The sequence below is a fragment of the Aquarana catesbeiana genome, linkage group LG05, assembly GCF_042186555.1.
Source record: "Aquarana catesbeiana isolate 2022-GZ linkage group LG05, ASM4218655v1, whole genome shotgun sequence".
In the NCBI taxonomy this organism is placed as follows: domain Eukaryota; kingdom Metazoa; phylum Chordata; class Amphibia; order Anura; family Ranidae; genus Aquarana; species Aquarana catesbeiana.
The window spans coordinates 172,889,357-172,916,035 of record NC_133328.1 but is presented as its reverse complement, the minus strand read 5'-3'; the positions used below and the strand labels follow the sequence as shown (position 1 = coordinate 172,916,035).

Below are 26,679 nucleotides of genomic sequence, written 5' to 3'. Positions count from 1 at the left end.
GGACGGTGGTAACAACAGATGCCAGTCTGTCAGGTTGGGGAGCAGTTCTGGAACAGGCTGCGGTCCAAGGGGTATGGTCCAAGACAGAGAGGACCTTACCCATCAACATTCTGGAGATCCGGGCAATACATCTAGCTCTAAAGGCCTGGACTATCAGGCTACAGGGTTGTCCGGTCAGGATCCAGTCCGACAATGCCACAGCAGTGGCTTATGTCAATCATCGGGGAGGCACCCGGAGCCGAGCTGCTCAAAAAGAGGTGAACCAGATCTTAGTCTGGGCAGAGATGCATGTGCCATGCATATCGGCAGTTTTCATCCCGGGAATAGAGAATTGGCAGGCGGACTATCTAAGTCGCCAGCAGTTACTTCCAGGGGAATGGTCTCTGCATCCCGACGTCTTTTGGGCCATATGCCAAAGATGGGGGGTTCCAGATGTAGATCTCTTTGCATCCCGATTCAACAAAAAGATAGACAGATTTGTGGCAAGGACAAAAGATCCTCTTGCATGCGGGACAGATGCGTTGGTGATTCCGTGGCATCGGTTCTCACTGATTTACGCATTCCCGCCTATTCTGCTACTACCACGACTCCTTCGCAGGATCAGGCAGGAAAGGAAGTCGGTACTTCTGGTGGCCCCCGCTTGGCCCAGAAGGACTTGGTATGCAGAAATAGTAAGGATGACAGTAGGTTCCCCGTGGACACTACCGGTACGCCCAGACCTGTTATCTCAAGGTCCAGTGTTCCATCCTGCCTTACAAACGCTAAATTTGGCAGTTTGGCTATTGAGACCCATGTTCTGAAGAGTCGTGGGCTGTCAGGTCCTGTCATATCTACCTTGATTAATGCAAGGAAGCCAGCTTACAGGATGATTTATCATAGAGTCTGGAAAGCTTATATTACCTGGTGTGAATCCAGAGGTTGGCATCCCAGGAAATATGTCATAGGTAGAATTCTTGATTTTCTACTATTAGGATTAGAGATGAAGCTGGCCTTGAGTACCATCAAGGGCCAGGTCTCTGCTTTATCAGTATTATTTCAGCGGCCACTTGCTTCGCATTCTTTGGTCTAAAACTTTATGCAGGGGGTGATGCGTCTTAATCCTCCGGTTAAAGCGCCCCTAAACCCCTGGGACTTGAACTTGGTCCTGGCTGTGTTACAGAAACAGCCTTTTGAACCAATAAGTCAGATTCCTTTGGTCTTGTTGACAAGGAAATTAATTTTTCTGGTGGCCATCTCTTCTGCTAGAAGAGTATCAGAATTAGCAGCTCTTTCCTGTAAGGAGCCTTATTTGATTATACACAAGGATAGAGTGGTACTACGCCCTCATCCTAGTTTTTTACTGAAGGTGGTTTCTGATTTTCATTTAAACCAAGACATTGTTCTACCTTCCTTTTTTCCAGATCCCTGTTCTCCGGAAGAGAGATCTCTACATTCGTTGGATGTAGTAAGAGCAGTTAAGGCCTATCTAGGGGCAACTGCTCAGATCCGCAGGACGGATGTTTTGTTTGTGCTGCCAGAGGGTCCCAATAGAGGACAGGCAGCGTCAAAAGCTACCATTTCTAAATGGATTCGACAGTTGATCATTCAAGCTTACGGTTTGAAACAGAAGTTTCCTCCGTTTCAGATCAGGGCACATTCCACAAGGGCTATTGGTGCTTCTTGGGCAGTGCATCACCAGGCCTCTATGGCTCAAATCTGCAAGGCCGCAACCTGGTCTTCAGTTCATACATTCACCAGATTCTATCAGGTGGATGTGAGAAGGCATGAGGATATCGCCTTTGGGCGTAGTGTGCTGCAGGCAGCGGTACAGGGTCCTCAGGTCTGATTGCACCCTACTTGGTCGTGGTTCCCCCCTCAGGTAGCATTGCTCTGGGACATCCTATCAGTAATTACTGAGGCTCTGTGTCCCGTGATGTTCGAGAAAGAAAATAGGATTTTTTAAAACAGCTTACCTGTAAAATCCTTTTCTTTCGAAGGACATCACGGGACACAGAGGTCCCGCCCCTCTTTTAATACACTATATTGCTTGGCTACAAAACTGAGGTATCCCTGCAAGGGGGAGGGATTATATAGGGGGTTGAACTTCCTGATAGGGTGTGCCAGTGTCCAATCACCAGTGATACCTATATAACCCATCAGTAATTACTGAGGCTCTGTGTCCCGTGATGTCCTTCGAAAGAAAAGGATTTTACATGTAAGCTGTTTTAAAAAAAACTATTTTCCAAACATTTTAGGGGGTGTTTGGGGTAAAGCACTACTATGGAGCAGATAAAATACATTGTTAAGTGACTACATGAGGTGAATATAGGGCAGGAGACACCATGCTGGGGAGGTTATTGAAGGGCAAATATGTATGAAGGACCTAAAATAATAATTACATAAAAATCCAGCATGCATGAGAACAAAGGGGACATTCACAGCATATTACAAGCATGGTAATTAGGGAATGAGGAAAGAAATACAATATATTATCAAACATTCAATACAATAAAATGTGATATAAAAGGATAAAAATCTTACCTTCATATACTCCTTCTGCAGGACCTGTATGATGGCAGAACAGGTCTCTGGGATAATGATCCCCAGAGCCTGGGGGGAGATGCCTGTCGAGAACTTGAGGTCCTGCAGGCTTCTCCCTGTGGCCAAATACCGCAAGGTAGCGACCAACCTCTGCTCCGGAGTGATGGCTTGCCTCATGCAGGTATCCTGCCTGCTAATATAGGGGGTCAGTGAAGCCAACAAACGGTGAAACACGGGGTCCGTCATCCTGAGAAAGTTCCTGAAATCATCAGGATTATTCTCACGGATCTCACGGAGCAAAGGCATATGAGAGAACTGGTCACGCTGAAGCAACCAATTCTTGGTCCATGAACTCCTCCCCACCCTGTTCATGGACTGGACTTGTGTCAAGGTCAGGACCCCAACACCAAGCCCCCGCACAGCACGAACTCTACGAGGAGTACGCATACGAAACATGGCTAGAAAACGGTCGGCTGCTCAGAACGAAGTAACAGAACGCACTGAAGAACAGCAAGGCCTGTGAAGAGCAACCTGAAAAGCAGCAACGAGCAGGCAAGATCACACAGAAAACTCCGATACGAACTGACTGCAGGCACTGAAGAGCAGATACAAACCCACAAGCACAAACTGAACGGCAGAAAACGATCTGAAAGCCACGAGTCTGAAAAAGCGCGAATCGTCTCTCGCCAAACTTTTACTAACACGAGATTAGCAAAAGGAGCCCAAAGGGTGCCGCGCTTGGTTCTGAACCGGCCTTTTCTAGTCTCGTCGTACGTGGTGTACGTGACCGCGTGGTTGTCGATCGGAAATTCCGACAACTTTGTGCGACCGTGTGTAGGCAAAACAAGTTTGAGCCAACATCCGTCGGAAAAAATCCTAGGATTTTGTTGTCGGAATGTCCGAACAAAGTCCGACCGTGTGTACACCCTATAAGAAATCGTCCAGGTAGTGAATTATCGAATTCACTCCCGACACATCCCTTACTACCCATTCCAAAAAAGAGCTAAATTGCTCAAATATTGCACACGATACCGAGCAACCCATCGGTAGGCATTTGTCCACATAGAACTCACCCTTCCAATGGCACCCCAGTAATCGAAAACTTTCCGGGTGTACTGGCAGCAGCCGAAAAGCTGATTCCATGTTCGCCAAAGCTCCCTTTCCATAGCGGCGCACCCACCCCACGGCGGCATCAAATGACGTATAAGTCACCGAGCACGCCTCTTGATCGATGGCATAATTCACCGATCCCCCCTTTTGGGAAGGACAAGTGGTGAATGAGCCTGAATTTGTTGTGCTCTTTCTTGGGCACAACACCTAACGGCGATACCACCAAATCGGCTACCGGTACCGCCTGGAAAGGACCCCCCATTCTCCCCATTGCAACCTCCTTCGCCAGTTTCTCTGAAACCACTTCTGGATGTTGCAATGCGGACCGTAAATTTTTGGGCACAGGGGGAACAACCGTCAGCCTGCATGGGATCTTAAAGCCTACCGAGAAACCCTCTTCTAATAACCGCGCTGCTTGTTTGTCAGGATACTTACAGAGGAACGGCCGCATCCTTTCCACCTTCACCGGAGTCCTCCCTTTTGTTCCCAACCTCTCCAATTCTACCTTTTTCCTTGCTTAAAGCATCTAGATGCTGGATGCGTTCCCCCGCATCCTGAGCACTCGTGCTTATACTTACATGACGCACCAAACTTACAGGCTCCGGTGTTATACTGCCAACAAAACCCCTTTTTGTTTCCAGCCGAATGTCCCTGGGCCGAAGGCTCCTCCCTGAAAAAACTGGTTAGGAGCCCTCGCCGCCGTCATCAAACGCATCCACAAGCTTATGTCTTTGTGGTCCCAATGCAGCTCCGGACGTATCGCTTTCCGCTGTCTGAACTGTTCGTCGTATCTCAGCCAAGCCATGCCGCCATACACTCTATATGCCTCCCCTATCGCATCTTGATAGCAGAACAACGCCGAACAGTTTTCCGGGTGTTTCTCCCCTATAACACTTGCCATAATTGCAAACTCTTGCAACCAGTTGGAAAATGTCCTAGGGATCAACCGATACCACCTCTTTTCTTCATCCTCCTTCTTGGAACTATTTGGTTTAACTCTATCAAGGTTAAACTTCTCTAAAGGCAGCAGTGAAAACATTTCCACATACTCACCTTTCCACAATTTCTCACGCACTTCTTGTTTCAGGTGAGCTCCTAAAGGCCCTTCGTAGCACACATACACTTCACAACGAGCTGCGTCAGCCAGCCTGGTTATGTCCTGCCTCTCTGTTGCCTCCCCTGACACCGCAGCTTTTTCCTTCCCCTGCGCAACACCACTTACCGTGGCCTCCTGAACGGGTACCGTGACCGCAGCCGTCTCTGCAGGCGTCCCCGCCCCCGCTGAATTACCATTCACCCTGATGCCCCCTGCCGGCGGGACCCACGCAGCCGACGGGCCCACCTCAGGACGCTCTGCTGCCTCAAACCTCTGCACTAGCTCCTTGATGCCCTCCAAAAAACCCAACAAACCTGAGCCCCCCATAGCTGGGACAACCCCCCCTCGCACTGGCCTCAGGCATCCTTACTTCCCTCCTTACCCTGCTACCCGTGTCAGACCCCAAGTGCTGAGACTTACCGGGCTGCACAGGTGTCGCCCCATCAGCCGACCTTCTGCTCTCCTCCGCATCTGTGCTCCTGGAAAGGGGGGCTGCCTCCTCTTCCGATCCGGACGTCCCATCCAGCTCTCTTGGACCCATCTCTTCTTCCTCCGCCGATGGAGGCCCACCTGGCCTGGTGACCGTGGCTGCCGCAGCATTCTCCATCCTCCCACGCCTTCTCACAGCGTAACCGCCCGCTGACTTGTGGACAGCCTTACCCGGACCGGTGTGGGATACCAAAGTCCTGCAGGCCTCCGCTCTTCCCAGTGTCCGCCCAGGTCTGCCTCTTTCTTCCCTCCGCTTGTCCCCTGCCGCGGAATTAGTCAGCCCAGGGACCAGTGCACTTTCTCCTGCAACAGTAATGTTGGAGCCCTCCGCCGTCGTCCTGGGGGCGGGGCTCGCACTCCCCGCACATCCTCTTCTGTTAGGCCTACCACTTGCTCCTGCCTGCGCCCAGTTCAGTCCCGCCGGGGCCGTATAAGCACCACCGCTCGCTCCTCCTGCCTGTCTCTTGGCCTGTGGGCGCCCCGGGAGTTCCACTCCACGATTGCTCTCCTGTCTCTGTGCCGCCATTGCGCGGTCCGGTGAGAATCGCTCAGGCGGCCGAGACCTGCACGCTCTGACGCCGCTCCTCTCTCCTATACTCGGCCGCTGTACTGCTCTGCCAATTGCCGACCCAATAGCCTCCTGTAACCATGCCGTACCCCTCACCGCGGCTTCCTCACGTAGCTGGGCCATGAGATGCTCCACTGCGGCCATGTTGCTTGGAACTTTCCTCCACTTTTTTGATAACCCCTCCCTGCGAGTTAACTTATTTATATAACCCCTCCCCTACTGTCCCTCCCCCTCGGCTCCATTTTAACTCTTTTCCCCACACTGCTACCACCGTCATGCATGCCCTGCACCTATTGCATTGCATGCTGCTGCTCCGGGCTTATCTTTATGACTTAAACTGCCTGGTGCCTATTATTATTTATTTTTATTTTTTTAATGCGGTTTACTACCGATTTAATTACTGACTCATGCTGTATTCAAAGTGCTGTATTAGCATTGTTAAAATATTTTTCTTTTTTTAAAATGTGTACATTTGCTCAATCCACACCTGTAGCTTCAGCTGCTGTTTTTTTTGGTATTTCTAGTTCTTCATAAGAGCTAGCGGGGGGTCATACTGTAGATCAGTTTCCCGGTGATTGCAAAAGTGAAAAAACATTTCCGGACACACCTAGACATAGCTAGATGTTCCAGGGAGGGAGCTGGCCCCTGGATGGTTTGGACTTTAGCTATGCAGTCTGTCCATCAGTTTCATGATTACTGTACATTCTCAGACCTGCTTCTGGAACAATAATCAAGCAACTGATCAGCACAGCCAAAGTCTGCTCCATCCAGTGGTCAGCGGGGAGGAACATGCTCATCTAAAGGGATGCCAGGAATGTGTTCTTTCGCATTACTCCCCATCACTTGCACGCTTTCCTCTCTGAATTGGGAGATATTGAGAGAGCAGAATGAATTGTATACACAGGCATAAAGGAAATTAATGAAGATGGGGATTCAAAGCACACAGGAGTTTAAAGAAACAGGATTAAACAATTGAGAGTTGAAGCAGATATGTCTCATGTTTGCAAGTTACATTTCTGTCCCTGAGGGTCCCCTGTTTTCAGCTGGGCAGCAAAAGATCTTCAATCCCGGCCACTCTGGTGGTCTCCGAGGCTCCAATTTTCACATCCTATACACTGGATACTTCAGAAGCCTGGTCAAAAAAAAAGGTATTTAAAAAAACATAAATTACAATATTAACATAATTTACAGTTATGATTTTCTTCCGTAGGGGGTCCATACTTTTCAGTATGAGGGTCACATCCTTTATTTTACAAATGCCAAAAAAAAAAAATATATAAATGAGCAAATAATTTTTAAATGAATGAATGTCTGTCTGTTTTTTGTGTAATCAGCATTTGATTTGGAGCGGGAGATGAAGCAGACAACCGGAGCTTTCCCTTTTGGGTGGAACTCCACTTTAAGCTCCCATCCACACCACACCATTGTAGTGCGATGTCAAGCATCATGCCTATGCATTTTTTTAGCATGTTGGGCATCCCATTTATTTATTTTGCGACAAAAAAGCTCCCGTACCTTTTTGCATTTTGCATGTTTTTTTAACCACGTTTTTCCACGTTTGCTGTGCATTCTCATGTGCGCAAAAGCACACTTCTTGCTTGGCGTGTTTTTGGTACCATTAACAATGATCGGCACCGCAAATGAGACGTGCGTTTTTCGTGTATTTCATGATCGCATTCAAAATTGCGTGATTTTGCACATTTTCACACATCACACTAGTGTGAATGTGGGCCTAAAGTGTATGTAAACCCTAAATGTATTTTTCAGCATGTTTGCTATTACTACATACAATTTTTTTGTCCACTATCAGCTGACAAGGCACAGCTGCTCCAGGCTCTGGAACGATCCCGACAATATTGTCAGGATCTACTAAGTTGCCTGATTGACAGCGTGCTGCACCTCTCGGCATACAGCTGAGAGCTGGAGGCAGCTGCACCCAGCCCCTCCCCAGCCCAGCACTCTGCCCTGAGCAGCCCGAGAGCTGAGGGTTCAGCGGTCATGTGATTGTTTAGTTCTCGGTTTTACAGCCGATCTGGAGAAGCTGCAGCATCACACCGATGCTGCGGCATAGAGGCAAGTATGTATGTTTGTTTTTTCATTACTCCACACATGTCATTTAACCGCTTCCCATGTGCCCACAGCCTATAGAGGGCAGCACTGGAGCAGAACCAATGCAGGTTAACATTCCTATACATCAGCTGGCATAGGCAGCTCCTGCACCGCTTAAGAGCGCAGACCTGGGAGGCCGGTGATCACAGGGGATCACATTACCGCTGTGTCCAGGTGATCACATGGTCTTGTACCATGTGATTTACTTTTACAGGCAGCGAAAGGCCCCCCCCCTTCCGCTGCCGCCTTTACTGGGTTCTCCTGAGCGACCAGGGAGCCCTGTAAAGAATCGACCAGCAGCATCTGGCTCCAGGCACACAGTGAGAGGAACTGATGGCATTCCTTCCATTGTGTGATGTCAGAAACCAGTAGTGATGAGGATTTAGTCACTTCCGTTGTCACTTCTTTGTTTATCTGGCCGCACCAGCCAGGGAAGCAGCTGATCAGACCAATCTGTGTCTGATCGGCTGCATTGGAGGCCAGAGGAGAGGTCTGGGGTCTAATAGACCGCATATCTCTCCATAAAGAGGACCTGTCACAACCAATGCTGTTATTCATCCCTTGTGATAGCAATAAAGCAATAAAATGTTTTTTGGAAATAAAACAAAGTTTAAAGCACCCCCGTCTGCCCGTGCTCGTGCACGAATGCGAAAGTGCACGCTGGTCTCGTGTGTGTGTATATGTAAACATCGACAGCACCACATTTGTGAGGTATCACCGTAAACGTCACAGTGAGAGCAATAATTCTAGCTCCAGACCTCCCGTGTAACCTGTAAAGGCTTTTAAAGTGTTGCCTATGGTGATTTTTAGGTACCATACGTTGGTGCCATTACACAGGTGGACACCATTTTAAAGCGTGACATATTTGGTATCTATTTACTTGGCGTAACATCATCTTTTATATTTTACCAAAAAATGTGGGTATTTTATGCATTAAAATTCATTAAAGTGTATTTTTTTCCAAAAAATTTGCATTTCAAATAAATAAATATATTGTCTAACATAAAAATTTGCAACACCCGCCATTTTATTCTCTTGGGCCTCTGCTTAATAATATTTAATGTTTGGGGTTTATAAGTAGTTTTCAAGCAAAAAAAATGTTTTGTACATGTAGGAGATAAATGTCAGAATTGGCGCAGACTGGAAGTGGTTAAGGTGCGTCTTGGATGTCGAGTCCCTCTGTGTGGCTAGATTGTGAAAAAGTCTCACATGTGGTATTCCTTTACTCTGGAGAAGTAGCAGAATGTGTTTTGGGGTGTATTTCTCAGTATGTCCGTGCTATGTGTAAGAAATATCTTATTACATTGACAACTCTGTATATAAAAAAATAATAATTTTCTTTCCGCATTTTCCAAAATATTGTGGCAAAAAATTAAGTCTTCAAAAGACTCTCCGTGCCTCTTAAAAATACCTTGGGGCATTTACTCTGCAAGATGGGGTCATTTTGTGAGTTCTTCTGCTGTCCTGGTGCTCCAGGACCTCCAAAAATGTGATGGGTAGTCAGGTAATTAGATGCGTAATTTATGCTTCTGGAGAGCCTGAAGGTGCTCTTTGCATTTTGGGCTCCTCTGTGTGCCTAAACTGTGAAAAAGTCTCACAGATGTGCTATCGCAACGCTCAGGAGAAGTAGCAGAATGTGTTTTGGGGTGTATTTCCAAGTATATCCATGCTGCTTGTTAGACATATCTTATTAATTGACAACTTTGTTTAAAAAACAATAGATTTTCATCTTCTTTCCTACATTTTCCAAATAATTGTGGCAAACTATTACATTTTCAAAAGACTCACTATGGGCTTGATTTACTAAAGGCAAATCCACTTTGCACTAACAGTGCACTCAGTTTAGATTTGAGGGAAAGATCTGAAAATAGGGGAAGCTCTGCTGATTTTATCATCCAATCATGTACAAGCAAAAATGCTGTTTTTTTATTTTTTATTTTCCTTGCATGTCCCCCTCTGATATATAGCAACTGCACTTCCAGGGCAAAGTAGATTTGTCTTTAGTAAATAAACCCCTATGTCTTTCAGAAAATACCTTGCAGTGTTTGCTTTCCAAAATGGGTTCATTTTATGGGTGTTTCCATTGTTTTGGTGTTTCAGGACCTCCAAAAATGTGATAGGTAGTCAGGAAATAAGATGCGTAATTTTATGCCCCTGGAGCGCCTAAAGGCGCTGCTGGAATTTCAGACCCTTCTATGCATCTAGGCTGTGAAAGTCTCACATGTGGTATCCCCATACTAAGGAGGCATAGCAGAATGCGTTTTGGTGTGTAATTGCAATTATGCCTATGCTGTGTGTGTGTGAGAGCTTGTAAAAATGACAACTTTGTGGGGGGAAAAAAAAACTAATTTTATTTAATTTCCTCTTTTTCCAAAAAACTGCCTAAAAATTACCACTTACCATGCCTCTTACTAAATACCTTTTGACTGTCTACTTTTCAAAAAGGGGTCATTTGGGGGGTATTTGTACTGTCCCTGCGTTTTATGGTCTCAAGAAATGTGATAGGCAGTTAGTACATCAGGACTGATCAATTTTATATATATATATATATATATATATATATATATATATATATATATATATATATATATATATATATATATATATATATATATATATATATATATATATATATATATCATAGATTGTATACTCTATAACTTTCACACAGACTAAACAATATAAAGGGTTTTGTGTTAATTTTACAAAAAAATGTAGCAGAATACATTTTGCCATAATTTTATAAAGAAAGATTCTTTACTTGTAAAATGTTAAAACAAAACTAAGAATAGGGGGTTTTTTGTTGTTTGTTTTTTTTTAATCAAACTTTTCGGTACTTTTTCATTTATTTAGCAAAAAATTAAAAACCCAGTGGTGATTAAATGCCACCAAAATAAAGCTCTATTGGCCTTAAAAAAAAAAAAAAAAAAAAGATAAACATTGTTTAGGGTAAAATGTTTTTTTGGGGCAAATTCGTAATTGAGTAATTGTCACTCAAAGTGTGATAGCGTTGAAAGCAGAAAATTGGCCTGGATTGGAAGGGGGTGAAGGTGTCTGGTCTTGAAGTGGTTAAGAAAACTGCAGCTACAGTGAGACATGATGCCAAACGCACTAAAGATAATGTAGATTTTGGGTTTACATACACTTTAAACAGATCTTCCATTTTTAAATGATTCAAGCATAATTTAAACTCCAATGTAATAGTAAGTAAAATGGCATTCTAATGTTCTTGTTTTCTTAACAGGCATGTCATCTACTAAGCCATCTTCTGAGTTTCTATCATTTACTTAACGGTTTGCTACAGAAGGACCCATTAAAAAGGTAGGGAGACCTGAACAAAATAGCTGGATAAATGATGTCTGCTAGTTGTTTCCCAATGCCCATGGTGTTCATATGACATAAATACATGTAAAATGAAAACAATCCAAACAAGTTTGAAAACACATCTAGAACAAGATCCAAACAAAAAGTAAAAACTTAGTTCAGTTTGCAAATGGCAGCAGGTGAGCACATGCCGCAGTCATGATGCTTTGCATTGCAGCTCAGCAAAAGAAGAGTCCCCCATTGTGTCTGGCGGGCAGCATCTTACCTGCATCTTCTACCCAGCTTCTTCTGGGTGCCGTCTTCATTGGTGATACAGGATGACGTCACTCCTGTGCATGCACAGGAGTTCAGTCATTCTGGCACACAGGATCTGTGTTGAAATGTAAACTGAGCAGTGCATGCGCAACTGAGTACATTCTAAAGAAGACTGCAAGAAGGAGGGTAGTGAAAAAAAGAGATTTCCCCTAACTGGACTTTTAAAGGCACAGAAATTGCATGGTAGGTAAAAAAGTATAAATTTTATTAATAGCGTATTTGCTACAAAGGATACAGAAAAAAAAAGGATGGGAAAGATAAGCGGAATGCTATCAAAAATACACATAATTTATGACAGTCACCACAACCATTAACAGTATGGTCTATGTTTCACCCAACGCGTTTCAGAGTTTTTCAAAATCTCCTTTGGGGGTATGTGAAGGGGTCAATCATGTGTCTATAACATATTAATAGACAGTTTAGACATATATAAATTCAATAACTATATACAAATATAGTAAACTACATATAGCCTGTCTACTTGCATGTTTTGTGAAACCGTCATATGCATAACATTCCAATACAGTATTAAAAGCAACACAAGTTGAGCGGAGTTGTGTCTTGAGTTTACCCATTTGTAATCTTCTTATATCACATTCAAATTAAATATGCTTGCTGAATAGTAACCAAAGCAACCCGGGGGAGAGGTATAGCCCTGTAGATGAAAGCGTTTTAGGCTATATGTATAGTTATTGTAATTAAGTCTAAGGTCATGTGTTAATACTACACATAAGGTACTAGATTGAATGAAAAGATGTACCCTGTGATAGAAAATAGAAAATAAATGCTGCTCATTAACAGGCCATTAGAATACGCTACCAGCCATGTAGCAAGAAGGAGGGTAGGCTTTTTTTTATTGCAGAAGAGACATTTCATGTGTCTTCTGCGATTAGGAGCCTGGCTGCTTGTGTTTTTTAAAAGTGGGACTTTAGTTCTGCTTTAATGTATTCTGCTTCTAATGGGAACATCTAGAAGTTTTAATTGTGCCTAAGATGTACCCTGAATTTTTTTTTTTTTTCTTGAATGACTTCTGAATAATAGCAGTGCACTTCCTCGTCTGTGAGTGTACCTAGACATTCTTGTGCTTGCAGCCTTATAGCTCTTGCCGGGTTGAAATTGTGCAAGTTCTAACCCGCAGCAATGTGAACCTGGGCTTAGAAACAGAATGCACATTTGCAGTTTACTAAAAGCACAATAATAAATAATAATGTCATCTGTCCAGTTATAATTTCAAGTCTTTAAAAGGATATTAAGCTAGTGAAATTAATGGAAACAAATGATTCAATCCAACAAGCATGCAACTCCAATAAGATAAACTAATAGAATTAGCTGCAGTAAGGCTTGTTGTCTAAATCCTCAAGATCATGTATTCAGGTCTTACAACAGAGTGACACTTTAGATTATATCAGACTAGAAGGAATTGCTTTCACAAGGCTTTACCAGCTAAGTTGTGTAGAAGAAGCTTAACCACTTCAGCCCCGGAGGATTTTACCCCCTTCCTGACCAGAGCACTTTTTGCGATTCGGCACTGTGTTGCTTTAACTGACAATTGTGCGGTTGTACAACGTTGTACCCAAACAAAACTGACGTCCTTTTTTCCCCACAAATAGAGCTTTCTTTTGGTGGTATTTGATCGCCTTTGCTGCTGTTTTTTTATTTTTTGCACTATAAACAAAAAAGAGCGTCAATTTTGAAGAAAACACAATATTTTTTTACTTTTTGCTATAATAAATATCCCCCAAAAATATATATAAAAAAAATTTTTTTTCCTCAGTTTAGGCCGATATGTATTCTTCTACATATTTTTTTGGTAAAAAAACCCCGCAATAAGCGTATATTGATTGGTTTGCGCAAAATGTATGGCGTCTACAAAACAGGGGATAGTTTTATGGCATTTTTATTTTATTTTATTTTTTTTATTAGTAAGGGCAGCGATCTGTGATTTTATCGAGACGGCTACATTATGGCAGACACATCGGACACAGCGATCAGGGCTATAAAAATGCATTGTTTGCTGTGTAAATGACACTGGCAGTGAAGGGGTTAACCACTAGGGGGCAGTGAAGGGGTTAAGTGTGTCCTAGGGAGTGATTCTAACTGTGAGGGGGCTGGGCTTCAACACGCAGGACAGTGATCACTGCTCTCGATGACAGAGAGCAGTGATCTCTGTCATGTCACTAGGCAGAAGGGGGAAATGCTTTAACAAAAGCATCTCCTTGTTCCACCTCTCCGTGACACGATCACGGGCACCCGGCGGACATCGAGTCCGCGGGACCCACGGTCACGGAGATCGCGGCAGACGTGCGCCCACAACACCGCTTCTTAAAGGGGACGTACCTATACGCCCTTTTGCCTACCAGTGCCATTCTGCCAATGTAAATTGGCATGCACTGGTCGGCAAGCGGTTAAAGCTGAAATCCAGGAAAAACAAACATACACACACATGCAAAAGCCATGTGCATTCTTACCTGAATCTTGGTGTTCTTTGTGTATTTCTTCCATATCTGTGCACTTTGCCTCCATTCTACAGACCACACTGCTGCTCTTTTATTGTATACAGTGACTGGTTTTGTATGCGCCCCCCTCTTGTAGTTTTCTGCAGGCAGCCTGTAGTGTATGTAGCTATTGGGTCCCTCCCACAGCTTTCCTATTTGCACAGGCTGAATACAGCACAGTGATGACATCACTGCTACTTTTACAAGGTAATATCTGGGCTCGCAAAGGCATTTGGTGCACTCAAAGTGAGTACATTTCCTTTGTGGCTGTTAAGAAATATATTTAAGAAAGTTTTTATGCCTGGAGTACAGCTTTTTTTTTTTTTTTTTTTTTTCTCGCTGTGGACAAAATGTGGCCAGTCAAATTCCTCCACCCCAGACTCGCTCATCCATGTCTTTATGGACCTTGCTTTGTGCACTGGTGCGCAGTCATGTTGGAACAGGAAGGGGCCATCCCCAAACTGTTCTCACAAAATTGGGAGCATGAAATTGTCTTGGTATGCTGACGCCTGAAGAGTTCCCTTCACTGGAACTAAGGGGCCAAGCCCAACCCCTGAAAAACAACCCCACACCATTTATCTCCCCTCCACCAGATGATTTGGACCAGTACACAAAGCAAGGTCCATAAAGGAATGGATGAGCGAGTTTGGGGTGGAGGAACTTGACTGGCCTGCACAGAGTCCTCAACTAGATAGAACACCTTTGGGATGAATTTGAATGGAGACTGCAAGTGTATATGTATATATATGTGTGTGTGTGTATATACAGTGGGGACGGAAAGTATTCAGACCCCCTTAAATTTTTCACTCTTTGTTATATTGCAGCCATTTGCTAAAATCATTTAAGTTCATTTTTTTTTCCTCATTAATGTACACACAGCACCCCATATTGACAGAATAACACAGAATTGTTGACATTTTTGCAGATTTCTTAAAAAAGAAAAACTGAAATATCACATGGTCCTAAGTATTTAGACCCTTTGCTGTGACACTCATATATTTAACTCAGGTGCTGTCCATTTCTTCTGATCATCCTTGAGATGGTTCTACACCTTCATTTGTGTCCAGCTGTGTTTGATTATACTGATTGGACTTAATTAGGAAAGCCACACACCTGTCTATAAAAGACCTTATAACTCACAGTGCATGTCAGAGCAAATGAGAATCATGAGGTCAAAGGAACTGCCTGAAGAGCTCAGAGACAGAATTGTGGCAAGGCACAGATCTGGCCAAGGTTACAAAGAAAATTCTGCTGCACTTAAGGTTCCTAAGAGCAGAGTGGCCTCCATAATCCTTAAATGGAAGACATTTGGGATGACCAGAACCCTTCCTAGAGCTGGCCGTCCGGCCAAACTGAGCTATTGGGGGAGAAGAGCATTGGTGAGAGAGGTAAAGAAGAACCCAAAGATCACTGTGGCTGAGCTCCAGAGATGCAGTCGGGAGATGGGAGAAAGTTGTAGAAAGTCAACCATCACTGCAGCCCTCCACCAGTCGGGGCTTTATGGCAGAGTGACCCGAGGGAAGCCTCTCCTCAGTGCAAGACACATGAAAGCCCGCATGGAGTTTGCTAAAAAAACACCTGAAGGACTCCAAGATGGTGAGAAATAAGATTCTTTGGTCTGATAAGGCCAAAAAGTTATATCTTGGTCTCAAGTCTAAGCGGTATGTGTGGAGAAAACCAGGCACTGCTCATCACCCGTCCAATACAGTCCCAACAGTGAAGCATGGTGGTGGCAGCATCATGCTGTGGGGGTGTTTTTCAGCTGCAGGGACAGGACGACTGGTTGCAATCGAGGGAAAGATGAATGCGGCCAAGTACAGGGATATCCTGGACGAAAACCTTCTCCAGAGTGCTCAGGACCTCAGACTGGGCAGAAGGTTTACCTTCCAACAAGACAATGACCCTAAGCACACAGCTAAAATAATGAAGTGGCTTCACAACAATTCCGTGACTGTTCTTGAATGGGCCAGCCAGACCCCTGACTTAAACAAAATTGAGTATCTCTGGAGAGACCTAAAAATGGCTGTCCACCAACGTTTACCATCCAACCTGACAGAACCGGAGAGGATCTGCAAGGAGGAATGGCAGAGGATCCCCAAATCCAGGTGTGAAAAACTTGTTGCATCTTTACCAAAAAGACTCATGGCTGTATTAGATCAAAAGGGTACTTCTACTAAATACTGAGCAAAGGGTCTGAATACTTAGCACCATGTGATATTTCAGTTTTTTTCTTTTTTAAGAAATCTGCAAAAATGTCAACAATTCTGTGTTTTTCTGTCAATATGGGGTGCTGTGTGTACATTAATGAGGAAAAAAAATGAACTTAAATGATTTTAGCAAATGGCTGCAATATAACAGAGTGAAACATTTAAGGGGGTCTGAATACTTTTTGTCCCCACTGAATATATGTGTGTGTGTGTATGTATGTATGTATGTATGTATGTATGTATGTATGTATATGGAAAACTTGATTGTTTCCAAGGGCAGAAATTTCCATTATTTGAACCTTTTGCTGCTGTTGTGCTTTGTTGAATTACATAGTTCGCATTTAATTAGGTTCTTCAGCATAAATGAGGCTGCATTCACACCTGAGTGTTTCAGAGTCGCACGTTTTTACAGCGATTTTTGCCACGATTTTGTTCAGGTCACCAATGTAAAAGACAGAAGAACGCCTGTAATCTGACCCAAAGAAGCTCATATTCTTTTTGAGCTCAGGGCGTTTTGCTTTAGGTGACAAAACTCTCAGATGTGAACAGGTGCCATTGAAATGAATGGGATTTTGCTTGTTAGGTGGTTTTCAGGTGTTTTACAAGTGTTTTATGAGCAGAAAACGCTCAGGTGTGAATGCAGCCTGAAGCTTAATTCCAAGCGAGCAGATAATACACAGCTAAAACATGTTATTAGTCTTCCAACTTCAGAAAATATTCTTAATTCTCTTCAGCCAGTTTTCTTATACAGGAAATTCTGCTAAACAGGATAGCCAAGTTCTGATACATATCCAGCCTTCTGATTGGACTAGGAAGGAGCCTAAATATGAGGCATCCCTTCTTTCTCCCCCTCTATGAATGTTTGCTCTGTTAAACTGACAGCATTGTGCTTTGCAGTGGAGACTGACTATCTGCTAGTGCTTGCCCTCGTGCCACTTGGTCCTAGTGACTTCTAAAGATGTTGTCTTCTTGCACATGGGATTAAATAATGTCACATTTTTTACTGAACACAGGTGCATTATGGTCTGGAACAACACACACAGATGTGTAAAGAATAATAATATAGCCACGGGTACAGAGGCGTAAAATAAAAATAAAGCATTCAAATGTAAAATGTTCTAATTTACACATGTATGTATGTGTGTGTGTATACACACCCGTATTGCAACACTGGCAATTGGAAAATGATGAAAAAGAATTTTATGCACATTTATGTGCGGTCTTTATGGAACATTTTATTTAGGATCTTTCTGTCAACAAGATCCTGAGTAAAAACATCAGTAAATTATTACATCTGTGTGCAAGAGGCCTTAGCCAGGTAACTGCATTTAAAACATTTATTTCTTTATCTTACATCATGGGACCTCTGTATCCCATGATGTACTCCAAGAAAAGGATTTTACAGGTAAAGTTGTTATAAAAATCCTATTTTTTTTTTTTTTATGCCCACTTATCTGCTTTTTTGTTTTGATATCTGTCTGGGATTCAGCTTTAAAGAGCATTCTATGATGCATCTTAAAATACATATGTTGTTTTGCAGGATTACATGGACTGAATTATTTCGCCATGCTTTTTGGAAAGATGTATTTTCTGGAGATCCTCGGCTGGACCAGACTAGCGGCACCCTTGGGTATGATATATGCATTCTAGTCCATAGCCAATAAAAAGGGGGGTATTTCATTCTTTTTTACTATCAGAATAATTTGGATGGTGGCAATGCCATGGTACGAAATTGGTTTGTCTATCCCATCTTCCCAGGATGTTTGGAGTAGTAGCAGAATTCGCCTGCAGCAATCATAATGCAAGTTTAGAAACCATTTCATACTGGTAGGTTGGAGCTCCGCATGATTTATCAACATAGTACTTCCAATCCAATGTTAATGGCAGTAGGCATTGTTGCGTAAAACTCGGTAGAGCTGTGTCACTCTGTGGTATCTTCCAATTCCCCGCCATTATACAAGAATGCCAGACCGTTCTGCCCCCACCCCCACATTCCTTTGGTCATCACGGCAGCCCATCATAGTCATAGGCCAATAGGCATAAGCATTGGCATTTTTTAAAGCATTTTTAAAGCAATGTATTTTTGTCTTGATATATATGTATTAAAACATTTTTTTTACATTCTCTTCTATTTTTAATTTAATTTTTTTATTATATTTGGCACATTTTTTACATTTTATATTCCAGACTGATTTTCTATCCGATACTCAATACAGTGTTTTTTTTCCTTGTCAAAAGAAGTTTATTGAGTATACAATGTTATAAAGATACATAAAGTAAGTTTACAAGGATCTATAAAGTAAGCTCATTGTTTTACAGTAGGGTTTATATAGGTAAATATCATGAAATTTCAAATATTAAACATTGGGTTCACGTAAACCTAAATTAAAGATATATATAATTTTCTTTAGTTACTTTTGTAGGTATTTAAATGATTTATACCTACTATACATATTGTTTACAAGTAGAGTGTATATAGGTCAAATAAATTCTGATAATGAGCTTTAATCGTAAGGTGGAGAAAAGGAAAGAAGAAAAAGGGTTGAAAGGTAGAGGTATGGTCCACAAGGTTGTCCCGCTCGTCAGTTTATTATTCTTTTTAGTTCTCTTTGAAGCCTTAGAATGGGTGTCTCTGTAAGTCATTTAATCTGTTACCATGGCAACAGGACAGAGTCATTGAAGTTTGACAGGAACTGTTGTTCTATCCAAGGATGCCAAAGTTTTTCAAATTTTGGAATTTGATTTTGATCGATGGCTACCATCTTAGCATGGGACATTGTATTATTCATTCTGTGAATTGTTTCTGCTAGTACCAATGTAGGAGATTTCCATGCCTTGGCCACTGTTTGTTTTGCAGCCGTTATTAGTTGGATCATAAGTTTGAATTGAGAGAGTGTTAACCATTCCGGTTTTAGATTAAGTAAAGTTAAATATGGATCTGGTTGTATTATTTTTTTAAATATTTTAGATGCAATCACGAAGACTTCCTTCCAGAAGGTTTGGATTACTGGGCACGTCCACCATATGTGTAAATGTGTGCCTATTTCTGGGCATCCTCGAAAACAAAGAGCTGAGGTATTAGGTGAATATTTTGCCACTCTAGCGGGTACAAGGTACCAGCGAGTTAGGACTTTATAATTTGTCTCCAGTGCTAAGATGTTGGGTGAAGATGATTTAGATGTGAGCCATATGTTAGACCAGTCCGTGTCTTCTAAAGTTCGTCCCAGGTCCTCCTCCCACCTCTGAACGTAAGAGGGTCTATTAAGATTTGCTACTCCATATAATTGATTATAAAGTGATGAAATTGTACCTTTAGCAAATGGATCTTTTGTACAGATTGATTCAAAAATGGATAATTGGGATAATGGCGTATCCCCCTTTAGGAATGGTGTATAGAAATTTTTGATTTGGAGATATCTAAATATCTCAGAGTTTGGTAGATCATATTTTTCTCTAAGCGATGGGAATGAAAGGAATGATTTAGATGCTATGAAGTCATTTAGTGTCTGAATGCCTGATGTTGTCCAAGCTTTAAAAGAATTTGGGTAGATCCATGCCGGATAAAAGGCCGGATTTCTGATAAAAGAAAGGAGAGGATTGTGTGGAGATTGTAACTGATATTTGGTTTTTAGTTTATCCCAGAGAGATAAGAAGTGTTTAGTTATGGGATTATGAATTTTAAAGCGGTCTTTAGGATCAAGCCATAATAAATTTGATATTAATAGAGGGTCATTTTCTGAAGCCTCTATAAATACCCATAATGGGATTTCCTGTTTTGCATGGTATTTGGACAGACTGGCCAAATGTGCTGCTCTGTAGTAGTTAGTAAAATTAGGGTATCCCAGGCCTCCTTTATTTTTGGGAAGATGTAGTGTGTGTATAGGTATACGTGGTTTAGAAGAGCCCCATATAAACGAAGTTGCTCTTTTTTGTACTATTCTCAAAAAATAGGAAGGAATTGGAATAGGGAGGACTCTGAATAGATAAAGCAATTTGGGTAGAATAGTCATTTTGATTGCATTAATCTTCCCTATCCAGGATAAAGGAAGTTGCGACCATTGTTTTATTAGATTTGTGATCTGTCTTAATACAGGAGGATAATTGGTTGAGAATAAGTCAGAATGAGATGCTGTTAAATGAATTCCAAGATATGGGATTGATTTTTCTGCCCATGTGAATGGGAGTGCAGCCCTAGCCGGGATCAATTCCATGTTTGTGAGTGAAATATTAAGCACTAGGCATTTCTTAGGATTAATCATAAGGCCGGATAGGGCTGCAAACCCATCAAGAGCTGGTATTAAGTTAGGACCAGAGACCTGTGGTGATGATAGAAAAAGTAATATATCGTCTGCAAATATACATAATTTGTGTGTAATACCTCCTACTTCAATGCCAGTTATAGTTTGGTTTGTTCTGATGTATTGGGCCATGGGTTCGAGTATAAGGGCAAATAATAAGGGAGATAATGGGCAACCCTGTCGGGTACCTCTTTCGATATTAAAGGCTTCAGATTTGTATCCAGCATATTTTATATAGGCTTTGGGTTTATTATATAATGCTTTGATCCATGTTAAAAAGTGGGGTCCAAAACCCCATTTTTGTAATGAATATTGCATATATTGCCAGGATACTGTGTCAAATGCCCTCTTAATATCTAGAGATAGAAAACATAAAGGGATTTTCCGTTTTTTAGCAATATGTGCCAATAACACTGCCCTGCGTATATTATCGCCTGCCTGTCTATTTGGCATGAAGCCTACTTGATCTCTATGTATTAATTTTCCTATAATGCTATTGAGGCGTTTTGCTATTATTTTTGCTAATAATTTAATATCTAGGTTTAACAGAGAGGCCGATAATTCACACAGGAAGTATCATCAGAAAGGGGTTTTGGGATCATACAAACAATTGCCATTAGTGTTTCTTGCCGAAAAGAATGTCCATCTAGAAGTTTGTTAAAAGTTTCAGTGAGAATGGGAGAGAGTATTTCTGAGAATGTTTTATAGTATAAAGCCGAGTAGCCGTCTGGGCCTGGTCTTTTGTTAAGTTTTAGGTCTTTTATGGCGTTAGCAACTTCATCTATAGTTATAGGCTCATCCAAACTGCTTTTTTGATTCTGAGATAACTCAGGTAAGGTTATTTTTGAGAAGAAGGATTCAGCCTCTGTAGGATTAAATTCATTGTTTGTCTTGTATAAAGTTGCGAGATGTGAGTGAAATTTATGGACTATTTTAACTGGATTACAAGTGTAAACATTTTTTGATAATTTCAAACGTATTGGTTTGAAAGATTTGTTAGTTGAATTTAATGCCCGAGCCAAATATGTACCTGGTTTGTTTGTATTCATGTAGAAATTGTGTTTGGAGCGTTTGAGGGATTTATCAACTGACTCAGTGAGAAATAGATCGTATTCCAATCTAGATTTTTCCAGATGAGATTTTGTACTCTGAGATGGATTATCTTGAAATGATATGTAGGCTGCATTAAAATTGAGTTCTAGTTTTTTTGCTAGATTTTTGCGTTCCCGTTTAAATAGTGCCATTTGTCTTTGTATTGTACCACGCAAGACAGGCTTATGAGCTTCCCACGGTGTTATTGGGGAGATGTCTGTTGTATTATTAATTGATATGTATTCCTTTAAAGCTTGTTCAATGGCCATCTGATGTAGTGGGTGTTTGAGCATTATGTCCGGTAAGTACCACGTTGGGTCATGCGCTTTTGGTATGGCTGAGGCTATAGTAGTGTATACTGCATTATGGTCAGACCATGGAATCGGAATTATATCTGATGCAATAATTTCTGGTATCATTCCTATTGTTAGAAAAATATGATCTATTCTGGTGAAGGTTTGATGAGGGTGCGAGAAATAAGTGAATTTCTTTTTCATTGGGTTACTTTCTCTCCATGAATCTACCAGATTGTATTTGGAAAGAAGTTGAGAAAAAGGTAATCTAGAGGTTATTTTGGATGGTGTAAAAGGTGATTTATCTAGAAATGGGAGGAGGACCTGGTTCGAATCCCCACACATTATCACTGTTCCTATTTTGTGTGTATTAATCACTTGTAATATATGTGAGAGGAATGGTGTAGGTTGTTTGTTAGGAGCGTAGTAGGAAATCGCCGTGATTGCTGTATCCATTATATAACCCATGAGTATCAGGTATCTACCTTCTGGGTCTTTAATTTCTGATGATAAGGTGAATGGTGTGGATCGGTGAAATGCAATTAGAGTTCCCCTTTGCTTGGTACAGGCAGAAGCCGTGTAAATTTGTTGATAAAAAGGAGAAATATATTTTGGAGTAGAATCTTTGGTGAAGTGTGTTTCTTGGAGGCATACTATGTGAGCCTTCTTGTTATGGAAAGTACGGAAGGCTTTGGTCCTTTTTTGAGGGACATTTATTCCCTGAACATTCAGGGAAAGTATATTCAGTGGTGCCATGACAATAGATCAAATAGTTTTGACTTACTTTTTGTTATGCAGAGCTGACTGCGCAGATCAACCTGTGTGGACTGAAGAGATGAATAGATAGAAAAGAAACCAGTGAATTCTGGAGTAAAGAGTAAACAAAAAACATATGAGATTAGATGATACATTGTATAAATTATTTTTTGCAAGTAATCACAATTTACCCGTGAAAGAGAATAAATATCTCTCTCAGGGGAATAAGTGCCTTCGTCACACTCCCACATAATATGGTTGGGAGAATAAGGAGGGCTAATGGGGGTACACGGATCTTCCGCTTACAGGAGAGAAGTGCTATGTCAAAAGACATCAAAATGATGTTTCATTAATTGGAGTGCAGAATATCGTTTTTGTTGAAATTATTTATTCCAGGGTGGTTGTATATGGTTAGTCTTGCCCTAGGCTAAATAATTCAGTTAGAAAGGTACTGTTAATAACTTTGGTATTGATGAAGATAGTTTGAATTATTTTGGGATTTTAACCCTTTTAGAATAAACAATTACATATTTTATTCATACGTAACTGTTTAGATATGTTAACTCATAAAATTGAGGTTGTATTGCTTCAGATTAGAATAAACAAAAACATAATTCTAGGAACTAGTTAGGTAATAATATATTTGTTTTAAGAAAAGAAAGAAAAAGCTTCCATTACTTCTGGATTATTGAACATATTTGTCCTAAAAAGTAATAAATCTATTGTTATTACCTGATAATATATAACTGAACAAGAATTTCCTTATTTCACTTATATATTCTAAGGCTATATGAATCAGAAGTAATAAGAAATATAACTGGAATGTAACATGATCCCACACAGTGTGTGACTATCAGAATGCAGTTACATTCAGTTATAAATATAGGTTTTTTATAGAGAACCATCTCTTAGTATAATAAATGAAGAGATATCAGGAATTAGGATGTCAGTCCATTGAATCTTCTTGGTCCATGGATGATGTGGCATAACGGCCTCTTTTGTGAGAATGATGATTCCCATTTTGTTCTGGAATTTTCTGGGTGCTGCCTGAAGGTGAAGATGATGCCATTCTTCTGCGTGTGGGAGTGTTGCTGCTTGTGGGTTCTGTCAGATTTAATTTTAAAAGGGTTTGTTGTAGTTCATCTGCTGATCTGCTTCTGTAAATTGTACCTTGGTAGTTAAATCTGACTGAAAAGGGGAAGCCCCATTGATACATAATGTTGTGGCGTTGTAGTTCCATTAGTTGGGGTTTCATGGATCGTCTTTTAGTAATAGTAAGTTGGGATAAGTCAGCAAAAATTTGATAATTGTGTCCTTGAAAATTAAGTTCCTTTTTTTCTCTTGCAGCAATTAGTATTTGTTCTTTCGTTCTGTAATAATGAAATTTTGTGATTATATCACGTGGGGGTCCATCTTTCTTTTTGGCTGTGAGGGCTCTGTGTACTCTGTCCAGTTCTAAACGTTCAATAGGGATATCTGGCTTTAGTTCTTGTAATAGAGCAGTAATAGTAGATTGCAGGTCTGTCACAGTTTCAGGTATTCCCCTTATGCGTAAGTTTGAACGTCTGGCTCTATTTTCGGAATCTTCGAGCTTAGTTTGAAGTATTAAATTCTCTTTTTTTAATTGTTCCAATTCTGTTATATTTTCTTGGGTTGTAATTTCAATTTCATCCATTTTTATTTCTAAGGCTGCGGTGCGGTTTCCCAGCTCTCTTATTTCTTTGGTTAGGCTTTTTGTTATTTGGTCTGAGGTTTGTTTTAAAGCCTTATGAAGCATCTTTTCAAATTGTAATAATATTACTGGGGATGCTGAGGAGGCTTGTGGAGAAGTTTGTGAGAGGATTTGTTCTGTATCTGACTCAAATGGAGAGTCTTGCTGTGACATTTTCTGTCTGTGAGAGCGCCCTGATGCAGTATCTTGTGAGGTGACTGGAGCTGCTTCAGCTGCAGTGAGTGCCTGTGAGCTCTTTGTGAGGTGATTTTTATTTCTGCCACGGTTTCCTCCCAGTACCATATTTCCTGCCCAAACTTTCACAGTTTGTTCCCTGGGGCAAAAAGGTTCAAATGGATACCTTTTGAGCCTGCAGGCTCCGCTTTGTCCTTCTCTTCTCTCCTCAGCGGTGTGGAGCTCTAACAATGCATGTCTGCTCCGCTAGGCTCCGCCACAGTGTTTTTTTTTCAAGAAAAATAACAAAGTGCTTCAATTGGCAGGCAATAATTTTTCAAACTAATATAATATTCTTTTTTTTTTTTTTTTAAATGTTTTTTTTTTTGTGTTGTTACAGTACATATTTTCGATCTAGTCTGCTCTATTCCACCATTTCTCATTCACTCCTACCTCCTTGCTCACTCCCTCCCTGCTCAAACCCTCCCACCTCCCTGTTCACTCCCAACCACCACTCAGTTCACTTCTACCCACCATCCTGCCCACTTGCTCCCACCACTCAGCTCACTTGCTTGCACCAGCCTGCCAACTTGCTCACACCGCTCAACTCACTTCCTCCCACCAGCCAGCTCACTTCCTTCGACTATCCTGCCCACTTGCTCCCACCACTCAGCTAACTTTATTGCACTATCCTGCCCACTTGCTCCCACCAGCCTGTCCACTTGCTTCCACCACTCAGCTCACTTCCTTGCACCAGCCTGCCAACTTGCTCACACCACTCAACTCACTTCCTCCCACCAGCCTGCCCACTTGCTCCCACCACTGCGCTCACTTCCTTCCACTAGCCTGCCAACTTGCTCACACCACTCAACTCACTTCCTTGCACCAGCCTGCTCACTTCCTTCCACCAGCCTGCCCACTTGCTCCCACCACTCGGCAAACTTTCTTGTTCCATCCTGCCCACTTGCTCTCACCAGCCTGCCAACTTGCTCACACCACTCATCTCACTTGCTCCCACCAGCCCGCCCACTTGCTCCCACCAGCCTGCCCACTTGCACCCACCACTCATCTCAGTTCCTTGCACCAGCCTGCCCACTTGCTCACACCAGCCTGCCCACTTGCTCACACCAGCCTGCCCACTTGCTCACACCACTCTGCCCACTTGCTCACACCACTCTGCCCACTTGCTCACACCACTCTGCTCACTTGCTCACACCACTCTGCTCACTTGCTCACACCACTCTGCTCACTTGCTCACACCACTCTGCTCACTTGCTCACACCACTCTGCTCACTTGCTCACACCACTCTGCTCACTTGCTCCCACCGCTCTGCTCACTTGCTCACACCAGCCTGCCCACTAGCACTCACCACTCAGCTAACTTTATTGCACTATCCTGCCCACTTGCTCCCACCAGCCTGACCACTTGCACCCACCACTCATCTCAGTTCCTTGCACCAGCCTGACCACTTGCTCACACCAGCCTGCCCACTTGCTCACACCAGCCTGCCCACTTGCTCACACCAGCCTGCCCACTTGCTCACACCAGCCTGCCCACTTGCTAACATCACTCAGCTCACTTCCTCCCACCACTGCGCTCACTTCCTTCCACTAGCCTGCCAACTTGCTCACACCACTCAACTCACTTCCTTCCACCAGCCTGCCCACTTGCTGCCACCACTCCAGCAAACTTTCTTGTTCCATCCTGCCCACTTGCTCACACTAGCCTGCCCACTTGCTCACACCACTTTGCTCACTTCCTTGCACCAGCCTGACCACTTGCTCCCACCACTACGCTCACTTTCTTCCACCAGCCTGCCAACTTGCTCACACCACTCAACTCACTTCCTTGCACCAGCCTGCTCACTTCCTTCCACCAGCCTGCCCACTTGCTGCCACCACTCCAGCAAACTTTCTTGTTCCATCCTGCCCACTTGCTCCCACCAGCCTGCCAACTTTCTCACACCACTCAGCTCACTTCCTCCCACCAGCCAGCTCATTTCCTTCCACCAGCCTGCCCACTTGCACCCACCACTCATCTCAGTTCCTTGCACCAGCCTGCCCACTTGCTCACACCAGCCTGCCCACTTGCTCACACCACTCATCTCACTTCCTCCCACCA

General features: G+C 42.5%; 1 long non-coding RNA gene across 3 annotated transcripts in view; it reads left to right on the top strand.

Annotated features, from left to right (window-relative positions):
- The window catches only part of LOC141144561 (uncharacterized), a 65,639-nt gene that overhangs the window by 26,286 nt on the left and 12,674 nt on the right, over positions 1–26,679 (top strand). For 2 of the 3 annotated variants that reach the window (XR_012244423.1, XR_012244424.1), the window contains exons 2-3: positions 11,137–11,213; positions 17,774–17,863. This is a non-coding gene — a long non-coding RNA (uncharacterized lncRNA). Of the gene's footprint in view, positions 1–10,533; positions 11,214–17,773; positions 17,864–26,679 lie in introns of those variants that run through there. The other variant, XR_012244422.1, reaches the window with a different exon arrangement.